The sequence below is a fragment of the Strigops habroptila genome, chromosome 1 (genome assembly GCF_004027225.2).
Source record: "Strigops habroptila isolate Jane chromosome 1, bStrHab1.2.pri, whole genome shotgun sequence".
NCBI classification, from domain to species: domain Eukaryota; kingdom Metazoa; phylum Chordata; class Aves; order Psittaciformes; family Psittacidae; genus Strigops; species Strigops habroptila.
In genome coordinates this window covers 15,410,322-15,422,961 of record NC_044277.2, presented here as the reverse complement: position 1 = coordinate 15,422,961, position 12,640 = coordinate 15,410,322, and positions in this window count along the sequence as shown.

The following is a 12,640-nucleotide window of genomic DNA, read 5'->3' as shown; positions in this document are numbered from 1 at the left end:
GAACAAAAATCATAATACCTAAAATATCGACTTAATGATTTCACAGTTCCTGCTCTCATGCAGGCCCAGGTAGAAAAGATTCTTTTTCTCCACTGGGGAAAAGTGAGAGGTAAATCTAACAGTTATATATCCAGTAAATTAGTTACAGTGTTCTGATTAATGCAACAGTCATTGCTGTCCCTTCAGTGATTTACACAAAATATAGTGATTTATAGCACTCAAATCCTATTCTTTAATCACAAGATCAGGTTTTGGTCATGCCTGTAGAAGTAAGAACTACTTAAGTAAGAACTACTTAAGTAAGATTATTACAGTTCTTGTTTTCTCTAGATCAAGCATTTGCATTGGGCATTTTTACACATATTTCCTTATTTTGTCCTTTAAAACATCAGTGGCAACTTTATACCTGTATTGGGATGTTATGTTCCCTCTTGCTGGAGGGGTGATTTTTCCTTGAGGAAGAAAGCCTACTTTTGGGTAGCTCAGCAATAAATTTCCATATCCCAAATTGCACAAATACAGGTAAGTGAGGCTCATTATGTCTTTGGCTTCAGAATGTGCCACAAGCCAGATCCTTTCCCTAAAAGCAGATTCTTGTGTTGATTCAAAAGAAATGGTTTTTTTGGTTTTTTTTTTAACTTCCTTCATCATTATTTTCTCTACTCTCTTCACTGTGTATTCCTGGTGCATCTTCTTCCCATTGTAATGTATATTCCCTTCTCAGTTGCACTGCTGTCTGAAAATTCTGTTTAAAAAGATTCTTATTCAGCAAATGAGAATCCTACTGCTCTGCTCTAAAAGGAAAGATTGGTACCTGTCCCTTGTTGAGAAATTTGAATAAGAACCACTTCTTTTGAGCATTCATCAATAATTCAATTAAAAATGGCTCTTCCCAGCTGAATACTATTACCTTTGTTAACTTTATTTGATACGATATGGCACCAACCACTAATCCTGAAATCATAGTTCTCAAATCAGCATCATTCCTAATCTGTTGTTTTCTTTCCTTCACACCTGGAAAGAACTATAGAGTGTCAAGGCAAAGCTTGATAATTGCACAACAATAAGCTTTACAAACCCAGGAAATATGTGATTGTCTGTCTGTAAAAAACATTTTCTGCATCATTATTAGTCAGCTACTATGTGGATTGTTTGAATCACTAATTAAGGAGATGCCTTGTCCCAAGTGATGGATACTAACACAAAATAACATGGTTTTAAAGAAAGACAGAGGCCTTATTTGAAATGGTCATAGTTGACCTCCACGTATAGATTTTTTTGTAGTGGCTCATTTCCCAGCTCTATATGGTGATGGTTTATACAATATTTAAACCAGCACCAAGGCTAATTTTTTTTTTCTTTTTAATTGCTTCAAAACTATTTTATTGCTATGTAATAAACAGGAGAATTCTCAATGGCACTTGAAACCAAAAAAGATCCAAGACACAGGTGAAATACATATGAACTGCAGACTCTCCATACTCTCTGCACTGTGTTGGTGTATTTGCTAGTATAATTGCAAACCACCTGTAAGGCAAAACCCTGCCTTCCCCAAAGTCATCTTCCCAGGTCAATGCAGATCAGGTGGAACAGCTTCTTAACTGCTCTTGGCAAAGATGAGGTTTCCCCAAATGCTTGCTCTCTGAGCAGGGCCCATGCAGAGTCTTCCCTAAGGTATAGGAAAATCTTCTTTGAAGTCCGCACATTGTGGATTTACCAAACTTGGCACTGGGTAAAGACTAGATGAACTAGAAGATCTCTTTTTGTCTTTTGTCTCTGTTATTCTTGGATTTGTACTTCGGAGGGGGTGTTAAAGCTGGCAGAGACAAAACACAGTCTGCGTCTAATCACTCCAGCTGGTGACTGCAGCAATAACCAGGTCAGGGCAGAGTCACTGATCTGTTTAGCATAGCTTTATCAGAAAGTTTGTAAAGTTACATAAACAGATGTATGTAATTCTAAACTTAACGTTACCAACAGACCTAAAGATTTATACTTTAAGCAACCATCTTTCACTGCCTCATATGTTGTGGGGCTGTATAAGATGGTTTTTTAAATGCTTTTTATGGCAGTAAAATGATTAATGTTTCAAATTTGGATATCTTCCCAAACTGCAGATACTCTGGCCAATGGTGCACTTGTGTTTCAATCCTCAGGAAAGTGGAAAGGGCCTGCTCAGTTATTACTGATTAATTTGTTATCCTTTAAAATGTCAAATCATTTTACGTTTACTAATGTCTTTTTTTTAATACTATAAGTCAGCTGTGGTGTCTTATGCATACCTATGACACACCAATTACTATATAAATCTGTTTGCAGCACTCCAAGACTATTTAATTTCTTTTTTTTTTCATCTTCAGGCAGTTTACTTGATTTCTTCTGTTATTAATACTGAGTGAACCCCCATCACTGAGCAATTAATTAAAATCCTCCCCTCCACTGAAACTTCCCAACCCAGCTGCTCCCTCCCCTTCTTAAACTGTCTTTGGATGAGCCTGATAGAAGCGCAAGAGTTCTTCACATCTAGTTTGTCAAATCTTTATGTTGTTTTTTGAGCACACTGTTCTCCTTGGGTGGTACATAAAGACTATATTTTAGAGTCTGTGAACTGCTGTGTTATAAACTGTGTAAACAATAATTAAAAAAAAAAAACCAACCAAAATCAAACCAAAAAAAACCCCCAACCCTCTCAAATTCTTATCGGTTTAGTATTCACTCTCAGCTGCTCCATACTCCCCTATCTTACTGCCTAGTCTACTCTAAAAACCACACTTCCAGGATTAAAAACTGGTTTCCCGGGTAAGATTCTTTCCAATATCTTAATACCTCTGGGCCAACATCTACGTTTAATATATAACCTTTCTAATAGTTGTTAGGCTTTCTGAGGATGACCTAAGTTAACACCTTTAATGCTTTAATTTTTGTTTTGTGCTACCATTCCTCATAACCTACGGTATTTGTGACAGTGGAGAATTAAAGATTGCTGGGCAGCACTTAGAACAACTTATTTCAAATAAAAATATCTGCCCACTTGACAGGTGCACTTGAGAATATGTGAATATGTTGAATATTCCTGTGGTCTTGAGATAGTTCTCTTTTGTTCCTGACGTAAATAGCATGTGGGTATAGAGCAGTTTGTGTAGAGAGACAAATGTTAGTGGGGAACATGCTACGTCTCTGATCAGATAGTACTAAAAGTTATGAAATCCGTACTTATAACCGTCTTCTGATTGGACATGTGCAAAAAATTTCAGTTGTTTTTAAACAAAGGTCTTGTTTGTGAAGATAAGATTATATAATTTCTTGGCTAAAAAAGAAAGAAACAAAAACCAAACTATCCAAAAGCATTTTCATAAGTACATTTTGGTTGCAAAATAAGGCACTCTGAGAAATCTTTCAAAATGTGTTCAATCTGCCAAGTAGTAAATAACCTTCACACACAATTTGTTTTAAATTAATGAAGTCTACAGTAGCTACCAATTTGTAGTAAAATGAAACTGTTACCTTACACAGTTGGGGTATCATAGATTTTAACAGAGACATTCAAATCATTTTCACAGCAGTGAACTGAGTGATTTAATGAGGCTGAAGAAAGGTAAGATTGATTGAAAAATGCTGGAGTATATGGTATCTCTTTCTTATATGGCAATAGGTACACTGAAGACAGAAAGGTAAATGAAGAAATAAGAGAACATCAATCAGTCCTTTATCATAACCCTGTACTGCTGCTAGGTCTTTGTCTAACATGTCATTGTGTTGTCTGTATTAGGAAAGAAAAAGGATTTCATTCCTGTCAATAAATACTTTCAAAGCCACTGGGCTGGTAAGGTGCCAGCCAGTTACAAACTGGCAAGTCTCTTTTTATTGCCATGTGGATATTTATTCAGCATGGTAAATAGATTATATCATCACAAGTGATTTTTTTTGTGTTGTATGTGGCCTTCATCCATATTTTTTTTATTATAGTAGATACTTCTGTGACAAAACTCTTACCCTTTACATTGCTAAAAATATATTCTGCCTTTTAAAACCTTCCCCCCCCAAACCCACCTCAAAATGCCTCATGTAATTACCAGGAGAGTGTATATGCATAAATAAATACAATTTTCTTACAAAGGTAGAAGCTGAAAGTATTGAGTTATCTTAGATCATAGTGCTGTATACATTATCAGAGAAATAAAAGGATAGTTGAAACAAGCTAAACCACAGTGGAATTAGTCCAAGAGTTAATTTTAGGCTAACACCAGCTTAAAATGCATTGTCCTACAAATTATTTCTTAATCACCATGTTGTCCCAATGAAGTACACAAACTGTATATATCTGTCTATCTGAAGAATGGTCTCTCTGGAAGGAGATCCTAAGTTTATTTCTCCTAGTCTTCTTTCTTTAATAAGTAGCAGGTTCTTAGAAAATACATAAGAAATGGGAAATTAGAGAAGATATAAGCATCCAGCTTTCAATAGTCAAATACATCAGAACTTCCTGACCCAGAGATGACTTTTGGACTGTTTACTGGGTTTAGTTGCGATGGATTTAATTTTCTTCGTAGCAGCCCGCATGGAACTATATTTTAGGCTGGTGACCAAAATAGTGTTGATAACAATCTAATTTTTACCTGTTGCTGAACAATGCTTGTATGACATCAGGGCCTTCTCTCTTTTTCATTCTGTCACACTAGTGAATAGGCTGGGAGCACACACAGCCAGGACATCTGACCCAAAATGGCCAAAGAGATATTTCACACTACATAGCATCATGCAGAGCAACGAAACTTTCCCAAAGTTGCCATTCCTTGAGATTTGGCTAGGCATGGGTCTGCTAGTGGTGAGTAATTGCTTTTGCATAACTGATAAGATCCAAAGATAACTTACTAGTCACTTGAATAGCTGCTGGATTTTAGGAGAAGGTACATTGCTAAGCATGATTGGTGCCAACAACATCAGACATCAAGGCTCCACACCTAGATGTACCCCTTTCTTGGTATGGTATTGTGTTTGCATGGCAATGTTTTGGTGGCAGGTAGGGCTGCAGGGGTGACTCCCCTGTGTCAGATAAAGCCACCGCCAGACAGTTCCAAAATGGACCTGTTGCTGGCCAAGGCCAAGTCCATCAGCTACAGTGGTAGAGCCTCTGGGACAATTTATTCAAGAAGGGGAACAAAAAAAGCCCTGTACAACAACAGCTGCAGATGGAGAGAGGAGTTAGAATATGTGAGGAGATGTTCCAGGTACTGGAGCAGAGATTCCTCCGCAGCCCGTGGTGCAAACCATGGTGAGGCAGGCTGTGCCTCTGCAGTCTATGGAGGTCCATGGTGGAGCAGATATCCATGTGCAGCCCATGGAGGACCCCATGATGCAGTAGGGGGATGCTAGAAGGAGGCTGTGATCCCATGGGAAGCCTGCACTGGAGCAGGCTCCTGGCAGGACCCTTGGCCCGATGGAGAGAGGAGCCCATGCTGGAGCAGTGCCTGTTGTAGGGGTTGAAGCAGCTGCAGTGCCTGTCACATCTGCTCGCGTGGATTCCTCCACAGGTCATAGTCCCTTCATGCTATGTTCACACTGGACTCCCAATCTGCCCAGTACAGCAACACAAAAAAAACAGTGATGCTGTTTACATCAACGTAAGTAACTTAAAGTAGTCATGTCATTTGTGATTGTGCATTTTTCACAATTTCAGTTCAACATAAGACATTCTGGCCGCTCTCTTTTTCAGGGGCATAACAATAAATAAATTATTCAAAATTGATAAATAACACAATAATTTTAACACATACATTTTGTAAGCACAGAAACTTTATCAATATCGGACTCATTATATTATTTATGTTAAATGTCTCTCTTGCTTAAAAACATTTCCTCAGTTTGCCATTCTGTGTTGAAAATACTAGGCATTGCTAATTTAGCTGTGAGGTTTTATTCTCCTTTTAAAAAGGGAAAAGATATGTTTTAAAAACAGTTTAGTTGTATCCTGCATACTTAGCAAAACCCATCTGTCTCTGACATTAATGAAAAATCTTGGCTCAGGAATTGTAATGATGAGTCAGGCAAGAAAAGAGATTGAATGAGGATGCAGGAGGAAGACAAGAGCTGCTTCTCACTGTAGTGAACAGAGTGAGGATGCGGCTGAGCAAGAAGAGTGAAACTGGAATTAGATGTAGGGCATATTGGAATCACATTAGAGAAGGTGGCAGGGAAAACTGCCATTAGAAAAGAGAGGACTGAGACAGGCTTGGAAGAAAACTGGCTGAAGAGTCTGTGCTCAATTAAAAACCTATTTCTTCATTGAGTAGAACAGAATTAAACTCAAGTCTCACTAGCCTTTGGCTGTCTGCATATACCTATGACATCTGTTGCTTTCTGTGCCTACAAAAAGGCTGAAAGCATAGTATTGTTATGAGTTGCTCTGGTAGCTCCAAAAGTAAGGATTTATGTAGCTTGTATAAAGGCTGGATTCACAGCAATGTTTAACAGGTTGATGTGGGCTTTTGAAATAAATCTCCCAATAATTCCCATTTTCTGTAGCATGATTATCTTTTGTGAGTGGTTGCAAACTGGACTCCTTTTGGGTGGATGTAAGCCAAGAGAGCATCCTGAGTCTGTTCCTTTCACTAATGGCAACCAATCCATGGGACCAGATGAGAGCTACTCTGAAGTAAATCTCCATAAAATGGCTACAATGGACATAATTTCTTCAGTGTCTGCTCTGCAAAGTGGACCCACACTCATTTCCCAGTAAGAAATAGCTTTGTATTGCACTGCTGCTACTCACCAGTGTGATATGTGATTGATATAAGCTCCCTTTTAAAAAGAAAGACACAGGTCAGAAGAAAGTTAGCGTTAGAAGGGCAAAACCCATGCAATTTACCCATGCTTGGGGAAGAGTAGCTGGAAAGCTGCCCAGAGGAAAAGGACCTTTGGGTGTTGGTCAACATCCGGCTGAACATGAGCAGCTTGTGCCCAGACAGCCAAGAAGGCCAACAGCATCCTGGCCTGCATCAATAATAGCTTGGCCAGCAGAGCCAGGGCAGTGACCATCCATCCCCCTGTACTCGGCACTGGTGAGGCTGCACCTCGAATCCTGTGTTGAGTTCTGGGCCCCTCGCTGCGATAGAGATATTGAATTTCTGGAGTGGGTCCAGCGAAGGGCAAAGGAGCTGGTGAAAGGTCTGGAGCACAAGTCTTATGAGGAACGGCTGAGGGAACTCGGTTGTTTAGTCTGGAGAAGAGAAGGCTCAGAGGGACTTTGTCACTGTCTATAACTACCTGAAAGGGAGATGGAGCAAGGAGGTGGCTAGTCTCTTCTCCCAAGTAACAAGTGATAGGACAAGAGGTAACAGTCTCAAGCTGCAAAAGGGGAGATTTAGATGCAATGTTAGGAAAGGGTGGTCAGGCACGGGAACAGGCTGCCCAGGGAAGTGGTGGAATCACCGTCCCTGGAAGTGTTCAAAAACCATGTAGATGAGGCCCTCAGTGACATGGCTTAATGGTGGTCTTGGCAGTCCTGGGGTAATAGTTGGACTTGATGATCTTAAAGGTCAATTCCAATCTAGTTGATTCTATGATTCTATGCACAAAGTCTGTAAAAGATATAATTAAGATTACATAGGAAAACTTAATTAGCACATTCACGGTGCATAAACATGTGTACATACCTGTCATGTTTAGATGTTAAGATTGTCTATAAGAGTTAAGCTTCCATTTTCTCCTCTCCATAGGATTCCTTCTTCCTTCATGGATATTGCTCCCTTTTCCAACTGGTTTTTAATTTTCTTTGTAGTGTAAAAAGATGATCTCACCCGACCTTCCCTGCACATTAATCAGACCTACAGTGAAAAATGAATTATTAGTTTACCTCATCTGGTGTTCATTGCTGCAATATGGAGCCCTTTAATGGACATCAGTGGCTTTGCAATTGATATGATGGGGTACTGGAGGATACTACCTGGTTCCAACAGCTAGGGCACAGGACAATAGCACTCACAAATCAGCAGCATATGGACAGTGAAAATCTTATATTTGCAGTGTGTTTAGCGTTGCATAGCATACATTTTCTGATTTGCAACCACCTTTCTGAGTGCTTATCATGTTGGAAAAACAGATCAAGTTGACAGCTGTGAAGATTACATTTTAAAAGGTTTGTTGACCATAAACATGAAAGTATGTTTGTGGAAGGACCGAGACCAGAATCATGGTATCTCTGGCAAATTAAAACTGCAGTTTCTGTCTCTAACAACTTCATTTGTTACTGTTACGTAGTCAGAGTAAAGTTGTACAGACAACATTAATCCAGACATTACTTTGTTACCTTATTTTTGAGCGCTTGATTTTGTGATCTTAATATTTGTAATTGTTTTATATAAAATAAACAATAAATAAAATAAATAAACCCAATTCAATTGAGTAGATGTCAGTTGCAGCTCAAAGTGCAAAGTACCTCTAAAGGTGCTTGCTTAGACATATTGAAGGCAAAAAGCCATCCCTGCTCTATGATGCAGCACAATGCTATACTACCCCTTAATGATTTATGGAAAGCTTTTATTTTCTTTCCAAAATCTTTAGGATAGGAAGCAAAACCTTTCGTTTCTCACAAAAGAGGAAAAGTTTAAAATTACATTTAAAACGGCCTTATCTACAGCTTTTAAAGCAATAATGTTATTTCTTATATGTGAGAAATCCTAGATCTAAAGTTACTAATTTTAATGAATATTTGACAGTAGTAGTATGCAGTTTAAAATGTAATTCAAAATCACTAGTCAGAACTAATGTAATCTTTCTACAGTCCTTTTCTTGGATCAGAGATAAGGACTTTGCCTCAGCTTTTAAAGTATGGGTGAATGACTTGAATCTAGGAGAATGTCTTACAGTTTTTGGTATCAACTGAATTTCATGAATATACAATCAGTAGAACATGGGCTTTGAAAATTTATTTCATTGTAAACAAAAGCAGGAGTTTCTATTAGTTTAAAACAATAGTAGATTAGAAGAGTCCCTCTTCACAAAGACTAAAACTTGTAAAGGATTCAGACGGAGGGTAATGTCTACTTTTGCTATGAGGCAGTTACAATAATTACAGCCATCACAATGAACACCCTTTCAAAAATGCTTTTCCTCCTGAAGTACCTACGTATGATATTCCAAACAACCGTATCTGCCTCTTGGCACTTGTTTAATATATACCTAGCAAATGAAAACTGAATTAACAATAGTACTTTGAAAATCCCTAAGGTAATATGGAAACTATATACTTGTAGTAGACAGTTTTTCTCCAAATGGCTGACAGCAGCATCTCCAGGCTATATAGTAACAGATGCCAATGAAAATGATTGTGTATTTCTTTCTTATCACTAGTTAAGCCTCAGGTGTGATGATTTCAGGTGCTCTGATTTTCTGGCTTACTTTCCATACATATTACATGCAATAGATCTAACACTAAAAATTGCATGTCACTCACATACAGAATAGTTGAAAATACACCCAAGGTTTAATTTTTTGATCTGGCTTACTGTATTCCATAGTGCAAATGCTACATCCCTCTGAGGAACTGAAGTGACCCCAAAGGCTGAGTCCAGTCCTTCACAGAGGTGTTAACAAAAGTCTAGAAAGTCTCCTGAAGTGTACAATGTAACCCTCCTTCCTGCACTAGCACATTTTAGGCATCTTTTGACCATTTGTCTAACTCTATCCTCTGATAGGCCCAAGGAGTTCCCCAGTGCTTTAGTGCTCTTTGATCTCTTTTCTTTAAGTTGGCAAAGCAGTTCTGCCTTAAGGGTTGAATAGAGGAATCTTACACCGATAGCCATAAATCTGGCAATGGTGTTTATGTTCCTGTTAGGAACTTGCTTATCTAGGCAACTCTTTTACTTTTCTTGCTTAGCAGCTTTGTTGATCTAAATCCATGGAAAGCAAACGCTCAGAGATATGCATGATATACATTAAGAAATAATGTATATATTTCATAGTTTAACACAATTTAGTGTGTATTGGGGATAATGGAGCGTTTATTTTATGTCTTCGATATTGAATACACAGAGGTATCTTTGCTATACTTATTCCAGTCTAAATTCTTATTGTCAGAATATGGGTAGATAGAACATAATAAATATCATGAATATTTTGCAAAGTTAAACTAATATTTTCTCACTTCTGCTAAAGTCTACTTTTAGTCTACTGCATCCACATTGATATACAGGCATTATTATCTTTGAATAACCTATTATCTTTGAATTACCTAGTACCTCAAGAACCGTCCGCTCCTCCCTGACTCCCAGGTAGAAAGGCTTACCAATTTCTACCACCGAAATGTTATCTCATTTCTATTACACTAATCAGCAAAATTATCTACATTTATTTGTATGATAATATGATCCTTTCCTATATTAACAATAATTTGCATAAACTTGAGGTTCGGTAAAAGTACATATAATCATTTCGAATAAAACCATGATACCATTAAGCAAAACTGATCCTAACACTATTTCTTGAACAACTCATTTAATTGCTTTTGATTACTTCTCGTCAGCAGACAGATGTTTAGATATTTCCAGGAAAGCAGGGCTTGATCATACATAACAACAGTGACTTGAGAAGGCAAACGTCATAACCCCAAATATCTTCCCTTCCTCCTTCTTACCTTCCACCTTCATTCCTCCAGCTGTTATTGGTGAGCATTGACGCCATATGGTATAGAATATCCCCTTGGTCATTGGGGTCAATTGTCCCAGCTCTGTCTCCTCTCAACATCTTGTGCACCCACAGCCTACTCACTGGCCAGGGCAGCATGAGAAGGCCTTGATGCTGTATAAGCACTCGTTCAGTGATAACTAAATCATCAGTGTGTTATCAACACTGCTTTGGTCACAAATCCAAACCATAGCACAATACAGCCTACTACAAACAAGATTAAATCTATGCTAGTCAAAAACCAGTACACACCTCTCCATTGTTAAATGATTCTATAGTAAAAGTTTAAAATATTAGCCTTTCCAAAATTCTTAACAGGCTGGCAAAAAATTTGGAAAGTTTTTGTTAACTAGTCAAAAGCTTTCAAAACATTCTAAATGTTTAAAAAATTAGCTTTTTTTTTTTTTTTTCAACTGGAAGTTAAAAAGAGTCAGTAACGTGTTTTTCTAATGGCATCAGTTATTCATTTTTCGATATTTCATGACATGAAGTAAGAAATTGAATAAATAGGGAAAAATGTGAGTCATGCCTTACTTGTCTAGATGCCTCTCCTGCAGCTAGAACCTTCTGCAAAGTTTATTTGTTACATTAGACAAATGAATGATTTTTCTTTCCTGGGCTAAACCCATTTTTGATTTAATTCAAGAGCACATAGAGTTTGTCCTCTGTAAAGACTTCTACAGCTTATTCTCCTTTTACTTACCGACTTTGCCTCAGTCCCATGTATTTTTTAAGCTGCAAAATACAAACAGGTATCCTTTATCTAATCACAGTAAGCACCAAGTTCCAAAAATTGGAATATGTGTTTCATTAAGGACATTCAGCCAGATCTATAGGGAAAAATCTTACCATTCAGCATAATCTAGTATCATGCGTTAACAGTCAACTAGGGCCAGAATACATCTTACCTAACACTGCTAAAACTTTGCCTGGGTTTAATGAATATAGATATATCCTTCTAGGAAAAAAAAAAAAAAAAACCAAAAACAAAAACAAAAAAAAAAACCAAACCCAGAAAACCCCCCAGATATCAAAGATTTTGGAATACAAGGGACTCCAATTTATGTGACAGTTAACAGTTTACCAGATGCTAGAACACTATTTAGGGGAAGTACCTCTATATATTTATTCTATGTTTATATTCTTTTCTTCTAATATAGAGGAGGAAGAAAGTGAAGAAACAATATGTATACTGTATACTAAAGTATCAGAATATCTCTTCTCTGTACTTGTATTTTTGTATTCCTCTTGGATATTTCATTAATCATTGCTGCAGATAGGGTGCAAGCCTAGACAAGCCTTTACTCTGATCCAATATGGAGTTGTTGCCCTATGTTCTTTTATTCTTAACCTCATTTACCTACAGGGGAAAAATCTGCACCAGAGCTGCAGCCCATGAGCTTTTTGAGGTGAGTAAATCTAAGTAATTTTAGAGTATGATTCATCTGACCTGTTGAATAACACCTCTGTATCCAGAAAATGGAGGATGTATAACCTAGAAATTCCAGCCAATAGTATAAATTAGCTTTTACGTCTGTGCTCAATAATCATGCCTGTATCAAATCTTTTTATTCTCACTAGTGCTGTGTGGCCAGCCAACATGTAGCAGGCACCTGGAATACATTTTTGTGAGATACAATTCTTTCAGTAAGTTTGTCTGTTGATTGATTTGTTACAAGTACAGTAGGAAGACAAGCAGTTATGCTCTGCCACCAAAAAAATCAGCTGGTCTTGATTAAACTTTTAATGGAAAATGACAAAATTTACAGATGGAACATAATTCTCTCAGAACTCCCAGCATCATTAACCAGCCTATGATTGGCTCTGTTTAGAAGACCTTTGTTGGACTATAATATCAGTGTGGTTTGGCTTCATATATAGCAAGGCAGAATGGAGTTATACACCTACAGAGTCTAATGGTAGCTCTATTCCATGTTAATGAGTAGAGTTGGATCTTGAA